Source organism: Schistocerca piceifrons, chromosome 11 (assembly GCF_021461385.2).
Source record: "Schistocerca piceifrons isolate TAMUIC-IGC-003096 chromosome 11, iqSchPice1.1, whole genome shotgun sequence".
NCBI classification, from domain to species: Eukaryota; Metazoa; Arthropoda; class Insecta; order Orthoptera; family Acrididae; genus Schistocerca; species Schistocerca piceifrons.
The window spans coordinates 35,346,336-35,368,279 of record NC_060148.1 but is presented as its reverse complement, the minus strand read 5'-3'; positions in this window follow the sequence as shown (position 1 = coordinate 35,368,279).

The window sequence follows — 21,944 nt, the reverse complement described above, 5'->3', positions numbered from 1 at the left end:
TACTTTGGGCATGGCTACAGATTTGTCTGTCATCACCAGCTAAATTTTAGGGCACAATGGACAGACAGACCTATAAAATACTGTGACAAATATTTATCAGTAAATGCAGAACAAAGAAATTACGTATCTGACAGCTAAAAGTAAAGCAGAACAAAAAATTCAATACTTATTCGCAGTGAAATTCACATTTATTTATCATCCCATTTTAATCCACAACATGACAATATTTACCTGTGTTATCTATATTTTCTAGTGTCGGCAGTAGCACAACACCAATGTTAAAACACACAGTGTCTCAGCCTGGCGGAGGCCTTGGGCATTGCTACAGATTTGTCTGTCATCACCATCCAAATTTTAGGGCACAATGGACAGACAGACCAATAAAATACTGTGACAAATATATATCAGTAAATGCACAACAAAAAAGATTGCATATCAGACAGCTAAAACAAAAAGAGGAAAAAAAATTCAATACTTACTTAAAGTGAAATTCACATTTATTAGTCATCCCATTTTAATCCACAAGATGACAGTATTTGCCTGTGTTATCTATAATTTCTACTGTTGGCAATAGCCCAACTTCAAACATAAACACACAACCGCCGATTCTGACCTAGGCCTTGGGCATTGTTAAAGCTAAGTCTGTCATCACCAGTTAAATTTAGGGCATGATGGACAGACATACCAAAAATTCACTGTGACAATATTATTCAGTAAATGCACAAAAAAAATTTACGAATATTACAGCTACAACAAAAAGTGATCAGAAATTTCATCATTTACTCACAATGAAATTCACATTTATTAATCATCCCACTTCAATCCACAAGATGACAATATTTGCTTGTGTTATCTATATTTTCTATTGTTGGCAGTAGCACAACACCAATCTTCAAGCACACAACGTCTCACCTTGGCGGAGACCTTGGGCACTGCTACAGATTTGTCTGTTATCAAAAGCTAAATTTAAGGGCGCAACGCACCGACAGACCAATAAAATACTGTGACAAATATAAATCAGTAAATTCAAAACAAAAAAGATTGCATATCTGACAGCTAAAACAAAAAGAGAACAAAAACTTCAATACTTACTCACAGTGAAATTCACATTTATTTATCATTCCATTTTAATCCACAACATGACAGTATTTACACGTGTTATCTATCATTTCTACTGTTGGCAATAGCCCAACGTCAAACTTAAACACACAACCGCCGAGTCTGTCCTAGACCTTGGGCATTGCTAAAGCTTAGTCTTTCATCACCTGTTAAATTTGAGGGCATGATGGACAGACATACCAAAAAATCACAGTGACAATTATTATTCAGTAAATGCACAACAAATATTTACTAATATCACAGCTACAACAAAAAATGATCAGAAATTTAATCATTTATGCACAATGAAATTCACATGTACTAATCATCCCACTTCAATCCACAAGATGACAATATTTACTTGTGTTATCTATATTTTCTACTGCTGGCAGTAGCAAAACACCAATGTTAAAACACAGTACGTCTTAGCCTGGCGAAGACCTTTGGCATTGCTACAAATTTGTCTGTCATCACCAGCTAAATTTTAGGGCACAATGGACAGACAGACCAATAAACTACTGTGACAAATATTTATCAGTAAATGCAGAACAAAAAAAAATTACGTATCTGACAGCTAAAACAAAAAGAGAAAAAAAATTCAATACTTACTCACAGTGAAATTCACATTTATTTATCATCCCATTGTGATCCAAAAGAATACAATATTTACCTGTGTTATCTATAATTTCTACTGTTGGCAGTAGCACAACACCAATGTTAAAACACACAACGTCTCAGTCTGGCGGAGACCTTGGGCATTGCTACAGATTAGCCTGTCATCACCAGTTAAATTTTAGGGCACGATGGACAGACAAACCATAAAATCACTCTGACAATTATTATTCAGTAAATGCACAAAAAAAATTTACAAAAATCACAGCTACAACGAAAAGTGATTAGAAATTTCATCATTTACTCACAATGAATTTCACATTTATTAATCATCCCATTTCAATCCACAAGATGACAATATTTTCCTGTGTTATCTTTAATTTCTACTGTTGGCGGTAGCACAACTTCAATTTTAAAACACACAACGTCCTAGTCTGGCGAAAACCTTGGGCATTGCTACAGATTTGTCTGTCATCACCAGTTAAATTTAGGGCACGATGGACAGACATACCAAAAAATCACTGTGACAATTATTATTCAGTAAATGCACAACAATAAAATTTACGAATATCACAGCCACAACAAAAAGTGATCAGAAATTTCATCATTTACTCGCAATGAAATTCACATTTAATAATCATCCCATTTCAATCCACAAGATGACAATATTTACTTGTGTTATCTATATTTTCTACTTTTGGCAGTGGCACAACATCAATGTTAAAACACACAACGTCTCAGCATGTCGGAGACCTTGGGCATTGCTACAGATTTGTCTGTCATCACCAGCTAAATTTGAGGGCACAATGGACAAACAGACCAATAACATACTGTGACAAATATTTCTCAGTGAATGCAGAAAAAAAAATTTACGTATCTGACAGCTGAAACAAAAAGAGAACAAAAAATTTAAGACTTACTCACAGTGAAATTCACATTTATTTATCATCCCAATTCAACACATAAGATGACAGTATTTACCTGTGTTATCTATAATTTCTACTGTTAAAACTAACAACGTCTCAGCGTGGCAGAGATCTTGGGCATTGCTACAGATTTTTCTGTCATCAAAAGCTAAATTTTAGGGCACAACGGACAAACAGACCAATAAATTACTGTGACAAATATACATCAGTAAATGCACAACAAAAAAATTTGCGTATCTGAAAGCTAAAACAAAAAGAGAACAAAAAATTCAATACTTACTCACAGTGAAATTAACATTTATTTATCATTCCATTGAAATCCACAAGATGACAGTATTAACCTGTGTTATCTATAATTTCTACTGTTGGCAATAGCCAACCGTCAAACTGAAAAACACAACCGCCGAGTCTGACCTAGACCGTGGGCATTGCTAATGCAAAGTCTGTCATCACCAGTTAAATTTAGGGCACGATGGACTGACAGACCAAAAAATCACTGTGACTATTATTATTTAGTAAATGCACAACAAAAAATTTCCTAATATCACAGCTACAACACAATTTGATCAGAAATTTCATCATTTACTCACAATGAAATTCACATTTATTAATCATCCCTTTTCAAACGACAAGATGACAATATTTACCTGTGTTATCTATAATTTCTACTGTTGGCAATAGCCCAACGTCAAATTTAAACTCACAACTACCGAGTCTGACCTAGACCTTGGGCATTGCTAAAGCTAAGTCAGTCATCACCAGTTAAATTTAGGGCACGATGGACTGACATACCAAAAAATCACTGTGAAAATTTTTATTCAGTAGATGCACAACAAAAAATTTACGAAAATGACAGCTACAACAAAAAGTGATCATAAATTTCATCATTTCCTCACAATGAAATTCACAGTTATTAATCATCCCATTTCAATCCACAAAATGACAATATTTACCTGTGTTATCTATAATTTCTACTGTTGGCAGTAGCACAACACCAATGTTAAAACCCACAACGTCTCAGCCTGGTGGAGACCTTGGGCATTGCTACAGCTTAGTCTGTCGTCACACGTTTAATTTTTGGGCACGATGGACACACAGACCAAAACATCACTGTGACAATTATTATTCAGTAAATGCTCAACAAAAAATTTATGAATATTACAGCTTCAACAAAAAGTGATCAAGAATTTCACCATTTACTCACAATGAAATTCACATTTATTAATCACCCCATTTCAATCCACAGAATGACAATATTTACCTGTGTTACCTATAATTTCTACTGTTGGCAGTAGCACAACACCAATGTTAAAACACACTATGTCCCAATCCTGGTGGAGACCTTGGGAATTGCTACAGATTTGTCTGTCATTACCAGCTAAATTTTAGGGCACAATGGACGGACAGACCGACAAAATAGTGTGACAATTATATATCAATTGATGCTTAAAATAATAATTTGCGTATCTGACAGCTAAAACCAAAAGATAACAAAAAATTCAATACTTGCTCACATTGAAATTCACATTTTTATATCATCCCATTTCAATCCACAAGTTGACAGTATTTACCTGTGTTATCTATAATTTCTCTGTTGGCAATAGCCCAACGTCAAACTTAAACACACAACCGCCGAGTCTGACCTAGACCTTGGGCATTGCTAAAGCTAAGACTGTCATCACGAGTTAAATTTAGGGCACGGTAGACAGACATACCAAAAAATCACTGTGACAATTATTATTCAGTAAATGCACAACAAAAAATTTATGAAAATCACAGCTACAACAAAAAGTGATGAGAAATTTCATCATTTACTCACAATGAAATTCACATTTATTAATCATCCCATTTCAATCCACAAGATGACAATATTTACTTGTGTTATCCATATTTTCCACTGTTGGCAGTAGCACAACACCAATCTTCAAACAGACAAAATCTCACCCTGGCGGATACCTTGGGCATTGCTACAGATTTGTCTGTCATCACCAGCTAAATTTTAGGGCACAATGGACGGACAGACCAATAAAACACTCAGACAAATAATTATCAGTCAATGCAGAACAAAAAAATTTACGTATCTGACAGCTAAATCTAAGGGAGAACAAAATATTCAATACTTACTCACAGTGAAATTCGCTTTTATTTATCATCCAATTTCAATCCACAAGATGACAATATTTACCTGTGTTATCTATATTTTCTACTGTTGGCAGTAGCACAACACCAATGTTAAAACACACAACGTCTCAGCCTGGCGGATACTTTGGGCATTGCTACAGATTTGTCTGTCATCACCAGCTAAATTTTAGGGCACAATGGACAGACAGACCTATAAAATACTGTGACAAATATTTATCAGTAAATGCAGAACAAAAAAATTACGTATCTGACAGCTAAAAGTAAAGCAGAACAAAAAATTCAATACTTATTCGCAGTGAAATTCACATTTATTTATCATCCCATTTTAATCCACAACATGACAATATTTACCTGTGTTATCTATATTTTCTAGTGTCGGCAGTAGCACAACACCAATGTTAAAACACACAGTGTCTCAGCCTGGCGGAGGCCTTGGGCATTGCTACAGATTTGTCTGTCATCACCATTTAAATTTTAGGGCACAATGGACAGACAGACCAATAAAATACTGTGACAAATATTTATCAGTAAATGCACAACAAAAAAGATTGCATATCAGACAGCTAAAACAAAAAGAGGAAAAAAAAATTCAATACTTACTTAAAGTGAAATTCACATTTATTAGTCATTCCATTTTAATCCACAAGATGACAGTATTTGCCTGTGTTATCTATAATTTCTACTGTTGGCAATAGCCCAACTTCAAACATAAACACACAACCGCCGATTCTGACCTAGGCCTTGGGCATTGTTAAAGCTAAGTCTGTCATCACCAGTTAAATTTAGGGCATGATGGACAGACATACCAAAAATTCACTGTGACAATATTATTCAGTAAATGCACAAAAAAAATTTACGAATATTACAGCTACAACAAAAAGTGATCAGAAATTTCATCATTTACTCACAATGAAATTCACATTTATTAATCATCCCACTTCAATCCACAAGATGACAATATTTGCTTGTGTTATCTATATTTTCTATTGTTGGCAGTAGCACAACACCAATCTTCAAGCACACAACGTCTCACCTTGGCGGAGACCTTGGGCACTGCTACAGATTTGTCTGTTATCAAAAGCTAAATTTAAGGGCGCAACGCACCGACAGACCAATAAAATACTGTGACAAATATAAATCAGTAAATTCAAAACAAAAAAGATTGCATATCTGACAGCTAAAACAAAAAGAGAACAAAAACTTCAATACTTACTCACAGTGAAATTCACATTTATTTATCATTCCATTTTAATCCACAACATGACAGTATTTACATGTGTTATCTATCATTTCTACTGTTGGCAATAGCCCAACGTCAAACTTAAACACACAACCGCCGAGTCTGTCCTTGACCTTGGGCATTGCTAAAGCTTAGTCTTTCATCACCTGTTAAATTTGAGGGCATGATGGACAGACATACCAAAAAATCACAGTGACAATTATTATTCAGTAAATGCACAACAAATATTTACTAATATCACAGCTACAACAAAAAATGATCAGAAATTTCATCATTTATGCACAATGAAATTCACATGTACTAATCATCCCACTTCAATCCACAAGATGACAATATTTACCTGTGTTATCTATAATTTCTACTGTTAGCAGTAGCACAACACCAATGTTAAAACACACAACGTCTCAGCCTGGCGGAGACCTTTGGCATTGCTACAAATTTGTCTGTCATCACCAGCTAAATTTTAGGGCACAATGGACAGACAGACCAATAAACTACTGTGACAAATATTTATCAGTAAATGCAGAACAAAAAAAAATTACGTATCTGACAGCTAAAACAAAAAGAGAAAAAAAATTCAATACTTACTCACAGTGAAATTCACATTTATTTATCATCCCATTGTGATCCAAAAGAATACAATATTTACCTGTGTTATCTATAATTTCTACTGTTGGCAGTAGCACAACACCAATGTTAAAACACACAACGTCTCAGTCTGGCGGAGACCTTGGGCATTGCTACAGATTAGCCTGTCATCACCAGTTAAATTTTAGGGCACGATGGACAGACAAACCATAAAATCACTCTGACAATTAATATTCAGTAAATGCACAAAAAAAATTTACAAAAATCACAGCTACAACGAAAAGTGATTAGAAATTTCATCATTTACTCACAATGAATTTCACATTTATTAATCATCCCATTTCAATCCACAAGATGACAATATTTTCCTGTGTTATCTTTAATTTCTACTGTTGGCGGTAGCACAACTTCAATTTTAAAACACACAACGTCCTAGTCTGGCGAAAACCTCGGGCATTGCTACAGATTTGTCTGTCATCACTAGCTAAACTTTAGGGCACAATGGACAGACAGTCCAATAAAATACTGTGACAAATATGTATAAGTATATGCAGAACAAAAAAATTTACGTATCTGACAACTAAATCTAAAAGAGAACAAAAAATTCAATACTTACTCACAGTGAAATTCACATTTATTTATCATCCCGTTTTAATCCACAACATGACAATATTTACCTGTGTTATGTATAATTTCTACTTTTGGCAATAGCCCAACGTCAAACATAAACACACAACCGCCGAGTCTGACCTAGACCTTGGGCATTGCTAAAGCTTGGTCTGTCATCACCAGTTAAATTTAGGGCACGATGGACAGACATACCAAAAAAAACTGTGACAATTATTATTCAGTAAATGCACAACAATAAAATTTACGAATATCACAGCCACAACAAAAAGTGATCAGAAATTTCATCATTTACTCGCAATGAAATTCACATTTAATAATCATCCCATTTCAATCCACAAGATGACAATATTTACTTGTGTTATCTATATTTTCTACTTTTGGCAGTGGCACAACATCAATGTTAAAACACACAACGTCTCAGCATGTCGGAGACCTTGGGCATTGCTACAGATTTGTCTGTCATCACCAGCTAAATTTGAGGGCACAATGGACAAACAGACCAATAACATACTGTGACAAATATTTCTCAGTGAATGCAGAAAAAAAAATTTACGTATCTGACAGCTGAAACAAAAAGAGAACAAAAAATTTAAGACTTACTCACAGTGAAATTCACATTTATTTATCATCCCAATTCAACACATAAGATGACAATATTTACCTGTGTTATCTATAATTTCTACTGTTAAAACTAACAACGTCTCAGCGTGGCAGAGATCTTGGGCATTGCTACAGATTTTTCTGTCATCAAAAGCTAAATTTTAGGGCACAACGGACAAACAGACCAATAAATTACTGTGACAAATATACATCAGTAAATGCACAACAAAAAAATTTGCGTATCTGAAAGCTAAAACAAAAAGAGAACAAAAAATTCAATACTTACTCACAGTGAAATTAACATTTATTTATCATTCCATTGTAATCCACAAGATGACAGTATTAACCTGTGTTATCTATAATTTCTACTGTTGGCAATAGCCAACCGTCAAACTGAAAAACACAACCGCCGAGTCTGACCTAGACCGTGGGCATTGCTAATGCAAAGTCTGTCATCACCAGTTAAATTTAGGGCACGATGGACTGACAGACCAAAAAATCACTGTGACTATTATTATTTAGTAAATGCACAACAAAAAATTTCCTAATATCACAGCTACAACACAATTTGATCAGTAATTTCATCATTTACTCACAATGAAGTTCACATTTATTAATCATCCCTTTTCAAACGACAAGATGACAATATTTACCTGTGTTATCTATAATTTCTACTGTTGGCAATAGCCCAACGTCAAATTTAAACACACAACCGCCGAGTCTGACCTAGACCTTGGGCATTGCTAAAGCTAAGTCAGTCATCACCAGTTAAATTTAGGGCACGATGGACTGACATACCAAAAAATCACTGTGAAAATTTTTATTTAGTAGATGCACAACAAAAAATTTACGAAAATGGCAGCTACAACAAAAAGTGATCATAAATTTCATCATTTCCTCACAATGAAATTCACATTTATTAATCATCCCATTTCAATCCACAAAATGACAATATTTACCTGTGTTATCTATAATTTCTACTGTTGGCAGTAGCACAACACCAATGTTAAAACCCACAACGTCTCAGCCTGGTGGAGACCTTGGGCATTGCTACAGCTTAGTCTGTCATCACACGTTTAATTTTTGGGCACGATGGACACACAGACGAAAACATCACTGTGACAATTATTATTCAGTAAATGCTCAACAAAAAATTTATGAATATTACAGCTTCAACAAAAAGTGATCAAGAATTTCACCATTTACTCACAATGAAATTCACATTTATTAATCACCCCATTTCAATCCACAGAATGACAATATTTACCTGTGTTACCTATAATTTCTACTGTTGGCAGTAGCACAACACCAATGTTAAAACACACTATGTCCCAATCCTGGTGGAGACCTTGGGAATTGCTACAGATTTGTCTGTCATCACCAGCTAAATTTTAGGGCACAATGGACAGACAGACCGACAAAATAGTGTGACAATTATATATCAATTGATGCTTAAAATAATAATTTGCGTATCTCACAGCTAAAACCAAAAGATAACGAAAAATTCAATACTTGCTCACATTGAAATTCACATTTTTATATCATCCCATTTCAATCCACAAGTTGACAGTATTTACCTGTGTTATCTATAATTTCTCTGTTGGCAATAGCCCAACGTCAAACTTAAACACACAACCGCCGAGTCTGACCTAGACCTTGGGCATTGCTAAAGCTAAGACTGTCATCACGAGTTAAATTTAGGGCACGGTAGACAGACATACCAAAAAATCACTGTGACAATTATTATTCAGTAAATGCACAACAAAAAATTTATGAAAATCACAGCTACAACAAAAAGTGATGAGAAATTTCATCATTTACTCACAATGAAATTCACATTTATTAATCATCCCATTTCAATCCACAAGATGACAATATTTACTTGTGTTATCCATATTTTCCACTGTTGGCAGAAGCACAACACCAATCTTCAAACAGACAAAATCTCACCCTGGCGGATACCTTGGGCATTGCTACAGATTTGTCTGTCATCACCAGCTAAATTTTAGGGCACAATGGACGGACAGACCAATAAAACACTCAGACAAATAATTATCAGTCAATGCAGAACAAAAAAATTTACGTATCTGACAGCTAAATCTAAGGGAGAACAAAATATTCAATACTTACTCACAGTGAAATTCGCTTTTATTTATCATCCAATTTCAATCCACAAGATGACAATATTTACCTGTGTTATCTATATTTTCTACTTTTGGCAGTAGCACAACACCAATGTTAAAACACACAACGTCTCAGCCTGGCGGATACTTTGGGCATTGCTACAGATTTGTCTGTCATCACCAGCTAAATTTTAGGGCACAATGGACGGACAGACCAATAAAACACTCAGACAAATATTTATCAGTCAATGCAGAACAAAAAAATTTACGTATCTGACAGCTAAATCTAAGGGAGAACAAAATATTCAATACTTACTCACAGTGAAATTCGCTTTTATTTATCATCCAATTTCAATCCACAAGATGACAATATTTACCTGTGTTATCTATATTTTCTACTGTTGGCAGTAGCACAACACCAATGTTAAAACACACAACGTCTCAGCCTGGCGGAGACTTTGGGCATTGCTACAGATTTGTCTGTCATCACCAGCTAAATTTTAGGGCACAATGGACAGACAGACCTATAAAATACTGTGACAAATATTTATCAGTAAATGCAGAACAAAAAAATTACGTATCTGACAGCTAAAGGTAAAGCAGAACAAAAAATTCAATACTTATTCGCAGTGAAATTCACATTTATTTATCATCCCATTTTAATCCACAACATGACAATATTTACCTGTGTTATCTATATTTTCTAGTGTCGGCAGTAGCACAACACCAATGTTAAAACACACAGTGTCTCAGCCTGGCGGAGGCCTTGGGCATTGCTACAGATTTGTCTGTCATCACCATCCAAATTTTAGGGCACAATGGACAGACAGACCAATAAAATACTGTGACAAATATGTATCAGTAAATGCACAACAAAAAAGATTGCATATCAGACAGCTAAAACAAAAAGAGGAAAAAAAATTCAATACTTACTTAAAGTGAAATTCACATTTATTAGTCATCCCATTTTAATCCACAAGATGACAGTATTTGCCTGTGTTATCTATAATTTCTACTGTTGGCAATAGCCCAACTTCAAACATAAACACACAACCGCCGATTCTGACCTAGGCCTTGGGCATTGTTAAAGCTAAGTCTGTCATCACCAGTTAAATTTAGGGCATGATGGACAGACATACCAAAAAATCACTGTGACAATATTATTCAGTAAATGCACAAAAAAAATTTACGAATATTACAGCTACAACAAAAAGTGATCAGAAATTTCATCATTTACTCACAATGAAATTCACATTTATTAATCATCCCACTTCAATCCACAAGATGACAATATTTGCTTGTGTTATCTATATTTTCTATTGTTGGCAGTAGCACAACACCAATCTTCAAGCACACAACGTCTCACCTTGGCGGAGACCTTGGGCACTGCTACAGATTTGTCTGTTATCAAAAGCTAAATTTAAGGGCGCAACGCACCGACAGACCAATAAAATACTGTGACAAATATAAATCAGTAAATTCAAAACAAAAAAGATTGCATATCTGACAGCTAAAACAAAAAGAGAACAAAAACTTCAATACGTACTCACAGTGAAATTCACATTTATTTATCATTCCATTTTAATCCACAACATGACAGTATTTACATGTGTTATCTATAATTTCTTTTGTTGGCAATAGCCCAATGTCAAACTTAAACCCGCAACCGCCGAGTCTGACTTTGACTTTGGGCATTGCTAAAACTTAGTCTGTCATCACCAGTTAAATTTTAGGGCATGTTGCCAGACAGACCAAAAAATCACTGTGACAATTATTATTCAGTAAATGCTCAACAAAAAATTTACGAATATCACAGCTACAACAAAAAGTGATCAGAAATTTTATCATTTACTCACAATGAAATTCACATTTTTAATCATCCTATTTCAATCCACAAGGTGACTGTATTTACCTGTGTGATCTACAATTTCCACTGTTGGCAATAGCCCAACGTCAATCTTAAACACACAACCGCCGACTCTGACCTAGACCTTGGGGATTGCTAAAGCTATGTCTGCCATCACCAGTTAAATTTAGGGCACGATGGACAGACATACCAAAAAATCACTGACAATTATTATTCAGTAAATGCTCAACAAATAATTTACGAATATCACAACTACACCAAAAAGTGATCAGCAATTTAATCATTTACTCACAATGAAATTCTCATTTCTTAATCAACCCATTTCAATCCACAAGATGACAATATTTACTTGTGTTATCTATATTTTCTACTGTTGGCAGTAGCACAACACCAATCTTCAAACACACAATGTCTCATCCCGGCGGAGACCTTGGGCATTGCTACAGATTTTTCTGTCATCACCAGCTAAATTTTAGGGCACAATGGACAGACAGACCAATAAAATACTGTGACAAATATCTATCAGTAAATGCACAACAAAAAAATTTACGTATCTGACAGCTAAAACAAAAAGAGAACAAAATATTCTACACTTACTCACAGTGAAATTCACATTTATTTATCATTCCATTTTAATCCACAAGATGACAGTATTTACCAGTGTTATCTATAATTTCTACTGTTGGCAATAGCCCAACGTCAAACTTAAACACACAACCGCCGAGTCTGACCTAGACCTCGGGCATTGTTAAAGCAAAGTCTGTCATAACCAGTTAAATTTAGGGCATGATGGACAGACATACCAAAAAATCACTGTGACAATTGTTATTCAGTAAATTCACAACAAAAATTTACGAATATCACAGCTACAACAAAAAGTGATCAGAAATTTCATCATTTACCCACAATGAAATTCACATTTATTAATCATCCCATTTCAATCCACAAGATGACAATATTTTCCTGTGTTACCTATAAATTGTACTGTTGGCAGTAGCACAACGTAAATATTAAAACACAGAACGTCTCACCCTGGCGGAGACCTTGGGCATTGCTACAGATTTCTCTGTCATCACCAGCTAAATTTTAGGGCACAATGGACAGACAGACCAATAAAATACTGTGACAAATATATATCAGTAAATACACAACAAAAACATTTGCGTATCAGACAGCTAAAACAAAAAGAGAAAAAAAAATACAATACTTACTCACAGTGAAATTCACATTTATTAATCATCCCATTTTAATCCACAAGATGACAGTGTTTACCTGTATTATCTATAATTTCTACTGTTGGCAATAGCCCAACGTCAAACTTAAACACACAACCGCCGAGTCAAGCCTAGACTTTGTGCATTGCTAAAGCTTAGTCTGTCATCATCAGTTAAATATAGGGTCCGATGGACAGACATACCAAAAAATCACTGTGACAATTATTATTAAGTAAATGCACAACAAAAAATTTACGAAAATCACAGCTACAACAAAAAGTGATTAGAAATTTCATCACTTACTCACAATGAAATTCACATTTATTAATCATCCCATTTCAATCCGCAAGATGAAAATATTTACTTGCGTTATCTATATTTGCTACTGTTGGCAGTAGCACAACATAAATGTTAAAACACACAACGTCTCACCCTGGCGGAAACCTTGGGCATTGCTACAGATTTGTCTGTCATCACCAGCTAAATTTTAGGGCACAATGGACTGACAGACCAATAAAATACTGTGACAAATATTTATCAGTCAATGCAGAACAAAGAAATTTACGTATCTGACAGCTAAAACAAAAAGAGAAAAAAAATTCAATACTTACTCGCAGTGAAATTCACATTTATTTATCATCCCATTTCAATCCACAAGATGACAATATTTACCTGTGCTATCTATAATTTCTACTGTAGGCAGTAGCACAACACCAATGTTAAAACACACAGCGTCTCAGCGTAGCAGAGACCTTGGGCATTGCTACAGATTAGTCTGTCAGCAGCATATAAATTTTACGGCACGATGGACAGACAGACCAAAAAATCACTCTGACAAATATTATTCAGTAAATGCACAGCAAAAAATTTACTAAAATCACAGCTACAACAAAAAGTGATTAGAAATTTCATCATTTACTCACAACGAAATTCACATTTATTATTCATCCAATTTTAATCCACAGGATGACAACATTTACCTGTGTCATCTTTAATTTCTACTGTTGGCAGTAGCACAACACCAATGTTAAAACACATATCGTCCTAGTGTGGCGGAGACCTTGGGCATTGCTACAGATTTGCCTGTCATCACCAGCTAAATTTTAGGGCACAACGTATAGACAGTCGTAAAAACACTGTGGCAAATATTTATCAGTAAAATCAGAAACAAAAAATTTACGAATATCACAGCTACAACAAAAAGTTATCAGAAATTTCATCATGTACTCACAATGAAATTCACATTTTTTTATCGTCCCATTTCAAATCACAAGTTGACAATATTTACCTGTGTTATCTCTAATTTCTACTGTTGGCAGTAGCACAACACCAATGTTAAAACACACAACTTCTCAGCCTGGCGGAGACCTTGGGCATTGCTACAGATTTGTCTGTCATCACCAGCCAAATTTTATGACACAATGGACAGACGGATTAATAAAATACTCTGACAAATATTTATCAGTGAATGCAGAACAATAAAATTTAAGTATCTGGCTACTAAAACAAAAAGAGAACAAAAAAATCAATACTTACCCACAGTGAATTTCACATTTATTTATCATCCCATTTTAATTCACAAGGTGACAATATTTATCTGTGTTATCTATAATTTCTACTGTTAGCAGTAGCACAACACCAAAGTTAAAACACACAACTTTTCAGCCTGGCGGAGACCTTGGGCATTGCTACAGATTTGTCTGTCATCAACAGCTAAATTTTAGGGCACGATGGACAGACAGACCAATAAAATACTGTGACAAATATTTATCTGTAAATGCACAACAAAAGAATTTACATATCTGACAGCTAGAACAAAAAGAGAACACAAAATTCAATACTTACTCACAGTGAAATACACATTTATTTATCATACCATTTTAATCCACAAGGTGACAATATTTACCTGTGTTATCTATAATTTCTACTCTTAGCAGTAGCACAACACCAATGTTAAAACACACAACTTCTCAGCCTGGCGGAGACCTTGGGCATTGCTACAGATTTGTCTGTCATCAACAGCTAAATTGTAGGGCACGATGGACAGACAGACCAATAAAATACTGTGACAAATATTTATCTGTAAATGCACAACAAAAGAATTTACGTATCTGACAGCTAGAACAAAAAGAGAACAAAAAACTCAATACTTACTCACAGTGAAATAAGCATTTATTTATCAACCCATTTTAATCCACAAGATGACAATATTTTCCTGTGTTATCTATAATTTGTACTATTAGCAGTAGCACAACGCTAATGTTAAAACACACAACGTCTCAGCCTGGCGGAGATCTTGGGCATTGCTACAGATTTGTCTGTCATCACCAGCCAAATTTTATGGCACAATGGACAGACGGAAGTATAAAATACTCTGACAAATATTTATCAGTGAATGCAGAACAATAAAATTTACGTATCTGGCTGCTAAAACAAAAAGAGAAGAAAAAAATCAATACTAACTCACAGTGAAATTCATATTTATTTATCATACCATTTTAATCCACAAGGTGACAATATTTACCTGTGTTATCTATAATTTCTACTGTTAGCAGTAGCACAACACCAATGTTAAAACACACAACTTCTCAGCCTGGCGGAGACCTTGGGCATTGCTACAGTTTTGTCTGTCATCAACAGCTAAATTTTTGGGTACGATGGACAGACAGACCAATAAAATGCTGTGACAAATAATTATCTGTAAATGCACAGCAAAAGAATTTACGTATCTGACAGCTAGAACAAAAAGAGAACAAAAAATTCAATACTTACTCACAGTTAAATACGCATTTATTTATCAACCCATTTTAATCCACAAGATGACAATATTTTCCTGTGTTATCTATAATTTCTACTCTTAGCAGTAGCACAACACTAATCTTAAAACACACAACGTCTCAGCCTTGCGGAGACCTTTAACATTGCTACAGATTTGTCTGTCATCACCAGCCAAATTTTAAGGCACAATGGACAGACGGAATAATAAAATAGTCTGACAAATATTTATCAGTGAATGCAGAACAAAAAAATTTAAGTATCTGGGTACTAAAACAAAAAGAGAACAAAAAAATCAATACTTACCCACAGTGAAATTCACATTTATTTATCATCCTATTTTAATCCACAAGATGACAATATTTACCTGTGTTATCTATGTTTTCTAGTGTCGGCAGTAGCACAATACCAATGTTAAAACACACAACGTCTCAGCCTGGCGGAGGCCTTGGGCATTGCTACAGATTTGTCTGTCATCACCAGCCAAATTTTAGGGCACAATGGACAGACAGACCAATAAAATACTGTGACAAATATATATCAGTAAATGCACAACAAAAAAGATTGCATATCAGACAGCTAAAACAAAAACAGAAATAAAAATTCAATACTTACTTAAAGTGAAATTCACATTTATTAGTCATCCCATTTTAATCCACAAGATGACAGTATTTACCTGTGTTATCTATAATTTCTACTGTTGGCAATAGCCCAACTTCAAGCATAAACACACAACCACCGATTCTGACCTAGGCCATGGGCATTGTTAAGTCTGGCTAAGTCTGGCATCACCAGTTAAATTTAGGGCATGATGGACAGACATACATTAAAATCACTGTGACAATATTATTCAGTAAATGCACAAAAAAAATTTGCGAATACAACAGCTACAACAAAAAGTGATCAGAAATTTCATCATTTACTCACAATGAAATTCACATTTATTAATCATCCCACTTCAATCCACAAGATGACAATATTTGCTTGTGTTATCTATATTTTCTACTGTTGGCAGTAGCACAACACCAATCTTCAAGCACACAACGTCTCACCTTGGCGGAGACCTTGGGCACTGCTACAGATTTGTCTGTTATCAAATGCTAAATTTTAGGGCGCAACGCACAGACAGACCAATAAAATACTGTGACAAATATAAATCAGTAAATTCACAACAAAAAAGATTGCATATCTGACAGCTAAAACAAAAAGAGAACAAAAACTTCAATACTTACTCACAGTGAAATTCACATTCATTTATCATTACATTTTAATCCACAACATGACAGTATTTACATGTGTTATCTGTAATTTCTACTGTTGGCAATAGCCCAATGTCAAACTTAAACCCGCAACCGCCGAGTCTGACTTTGACTTTGGGCATTGCTAAAGCTTAGTCTGTCATCACCAGTTAAATTTTAGGGCATGTTGGACAGACAGACCAAAAAATCACTGTGACAATTATTATTCAGTAAATGCTCAACAAAAAATTTACGAATATCACAGCTACAACAAAAAGTGATCAGAAATTTCATCTTTTACTCACAATGAAATTCACATTTTTAATCATCCTATTTCAATCCACAAGGTGACTGTATTTACCTGTGTGATCTATAATTTCCACTGTTGGCAATAGCCCAACGTCAATCTTAAACACACAACCGCAGACTCTGACCTACACCTTGGGGATTGCTAAAGCTAAGTCTGCCATCACCAGTTAAATTTAGGGCACGATGGACAGACATACCAAAAAATCACTGTGACAATTATTATTCAGTAAATACTCAACAAATAATTTACGAATATCACAACTACACCAAAAACTGATCAGCAATTTAATCATTTACTCACAATGAAATTCTCATTTCTTAATCAACCCATTTCAATCCACAAGATGACAATATTTACTTGTGTTATCTATATTTTCTACTGTTGGCAGTAGCACAACACCAATCTTCAAACACACAATGTCTCATCCCGGCGGAGACCTTGGGCATTGCTACAGATTTTTCTGTCATCACCAGCTAAATTTTAGGGCACAATGGACAGACAGACCAATAAAATACAGTGACAAATATCTATCAGTAAATGCACAACAAAAAATTTACGTATCTGACAGCTAAAACAAAAAGAGAACAAAAAATTCTAAACTTACTCACAGTGAAATTCACATTTATTTATCATTCCATTTTAATCCACAAGATGACAGTATTTACCAGTGTTATCTATAATTTCTGCTGTTGGCAATAGCCCAACGTCAAACTTAAACACACAACAGCCGAGTGTGACCTAGACCTTGGGCATTGTTAAAGCAAAGTCTTTCATAACCAGTTAAATTTAGGGCATGATGGACAGACATACCAAAAAATCACTGTGACAATTGTTATTCAGTAAATGCACAACAAAAAATTTACGAATATCACAGCTACAACAAAAAGTGATCAGAAATTTCATCATTTATTCACAATGAAATTCACATCTATTAATCATCCCATTTCAATCCACAAGATGACAATATTTTCCTGTGTTACCTGTAATTTCTATTGTTGGCAGTAGCACAACGTAAATGTAAAAACACAGAACGTCTCACCCTGGCGGAGACCTAGGGCATTGCTACAGATTTGTCTGTCATCACCAGCTAAATTTTAGGGCACAATGGACTGACAGACCAATAAAATACTGTGACAAATATTTATCAGTCAATGCAGAACAAAGAAATTTACGTATCTGACAGCTAAAACAAAAAGAGAAAAAAATTCAATACTTACTCACAGTGAAATTCACATTTATTTATCATCCCATTTCAATCCACAAGATGACAATATTTACCTGTGCTATCTATAATTTCTACTGTTGGCAGTAGCACAACACCAATGTTAAAACACACAATGTCTCAGCGTAGCAGAGACCTTGGGTATTGCTACAAATTAGTCTGTCAGCAGCCTATAAATTTTACGGCACGATGGACAGACAGACCAAAAAATCACCCTGACAAATATTAATCAGTAAATGCACAACAAAAAATTTACGAAAATCACAGCTACAACAAAAAGTGATTAGAAATTTCATCATTTACTCACAACGAAATTCACATTTATTATTCATCCAATTTTAATCCACAGGATGACAACATTTACCTGTGTCATCATTAATTTCTACTGTTGGCAGTAGCACAACACCAATGTTAAAACACATATCGTCCTAGTCTGGCGGAGACCTTGAGCATTGCTACAGATTTGCCTGTCACCACCAGCTAAATTTTAGGGCACAACGGACAGACAGTCGTAAAAACACTGCGGCAAATATTTATCAGTAAAATCAGAAACAAAAAATTTCCGAATATCACAGCTACAACAAAAAGTTATCAGAAATTACATCATGTACTCACAATGAAATTCACATTTTTTAATCGTCCCATTTCAAATCACAAGTTGACTATATTTACCTGTGTTATCTATAATTTCTACTGTTGGCAGTAGCACAACACCAATGTTAAAACACACAACTTCTCAGCCTCGCGGAGACCTTGGGCATTGCTACAGACTTGTCTGTCATCACCAGCCAAATTTTATGACACAATGGACAGACTGAATAACAAAATACTCTGACAAATATTTATAAGTGAATGCAGAACAATAAAATTTACGTATCTGTCTGCTAAAACAAAAAAATCAATACTTACTCACAGTCAAATTCACATTTATTTATCATCCCATTTTAATCCACAAGGTGACAATATTTACCTGTGTCATCTATAATTTCTACTGTTACCCGTAGCACAACACCAATGTTAAAACACACAACTTCTCAGCCTGGCGGAGACCTTGGGCATTGCTACAGATTTGTCTGTCATCAACAGCTAAATTTTAGGGCACGATGGACAGACAGACCAATAAAATACTGAGACAAATAATTATCTGTAAATGCACAACAAAAGAATTTACGTATCTGACAGCTAGAACAAAAAGAGAACAAAAAATTCAATACTTACTCACAGTTAAATACGCATTTATTTATCAACCCATTTTAATCCACAAGATGACAATATTTTCCTGTGTCATCTATAATTTCTACTCTTAGCAGTAGCACAACACTAATGTTAAAACAAACAACATCTCAGCCTTGCGGAGAACTTGGGCATTGCTACAGATTTGTCTGTCATCACCAGACAAATGTTAAGGCACAATGGACAGACGGAATAATAAAATACTCTGACAAATATTTATCAGTGAATGCAGAACAAAAAAATTTAAGTATCTGGCTACTAAAACAAAAAGAGAACAAAAAAATCAATACTTACCCACAGTGAATTTCACATTTATTTATCATCCCATTTTAATCCACAAGGTGACAATATTTATCTGTGTTATCTACAACTTCTACTGTTAGCAGTAGCACAACACCAATGTTAAAACACACAACTTCTCAGCCTGGCGGAGACCTTGGGCATTGCTACAGATTTGTCTGTCATCAACAGCTTAATTTTAGGGCACGATGGACAGACAGACCAATAAAATACTGTGACAAATATTTATCTGTAAATGCACAACAAAAGAATTTACATATCTGACAGCTAGAACAAAAAGAGAACAAAAAATTCAATACTTACTCACAGTGAAATAAGCATTTATTTATCAACCCATTTTAATCCACAAGATGACAGTATTTTCCTGTGTTATCTATAATTTGTACTGTTAGCAGTAGCACAACACTAATGTTAAAACACACAACGTCTTAGCCTGGCGGAGACCTTGGGCATTGCTACAGATTTGTCTGTCATCACCAGCCAAATTTTATGGCACAATGGACAGACGGAATAATAAAATACTCTGACAAATATTTATCAGTGAATGCAGAACAATAAAATTTACGTATCTGGCTGCTAAAACAAAAAGAGAAGATAAAGATCAATACTAACTCACAGTGAAATTCATATTTATTTATCATCCCATTTTAATCCACAAGGTGACAATATTTACCTGTGTTATCTATAATTTCTACTGTTAGCAGTAGCACAACACCAATGTTAAAACACACAACTTCTCAGCCTGGCGGAGACCTTGGGCATTGCTACAGATTGCTGTCATCATCAGCCACATTTTATGATACAATGGACAGACTGAATAATAAAATACTCTGACAAATATTTATCAGTAAATGCAGAACAAAAAAAATTTACGTATCTGGCTGCTAAAACAAAAAGAGAAAATAAAAATCAATACTTACTTACAGTCAAATTCACATTTATTTATCATCCCATTTTAATCCACAAGATGACAATATTTTCCTGTTATCTATAATTTCTACTGTTAGCAGTAGCACAACACCAATGTTAAAACACACAACTTCTCAGCCTGGCGGAGACCTTGGGCATTGCTACAGATTGCTGTCATCATCAGCCACATTTTATGATACAATGGACAGACTGAATAATAAAATACTCTGACAAATATTTATCAGTAAATGCAGAACAAAAAAAATTTACGTATCTGGCTGCTAAAACAAAAAGAGAAAATAAAAATCAATACTTACTTACAGTCAAATTCACATTTATTTATCATCCCATTTTAATCCACAAGATGACAATATTTTCCTGTTATCTATAATTTCTACTCTTAGCAGTAGCACAACACCAATGTTAAAACACACAATGTCTCAGCCTGGCGGAGACCTTGGGCATTGCTACAGATTTGTCTGTCATCACCAGCCAAATTTTTTGGCACAATGGACAGACAGAATAATAAAATACTCTGAGAAATATTTATCAGTAAATGCAGAACAAAAAAATTTACGTATCTGGCTGCTAAAACAAAAAGAGAACAAAAAAATCAATACTTACCCACAGTGAAATTCACGTTTATTTATCTTCCCATTTCAATCCACAAGGTGACAATATTTACCTGGTTATCTATTATTTCTACTGTTGGCAGTAGCACAACACCAATGTTAAAACACACAACTTCTTAGCCTGGCGGAGACCTTGGGCATTGCTACAGATTTTTCTGTCATCACCAGCCAAATTTTATGGCACAATGGACAGACGGAATAATAAAATGCTCTGACAAATATTTATCAGTGAATGCAGAACAAAAAAATTTACATATCTGGCTGCTAAAACAAAAAGAGAACAAA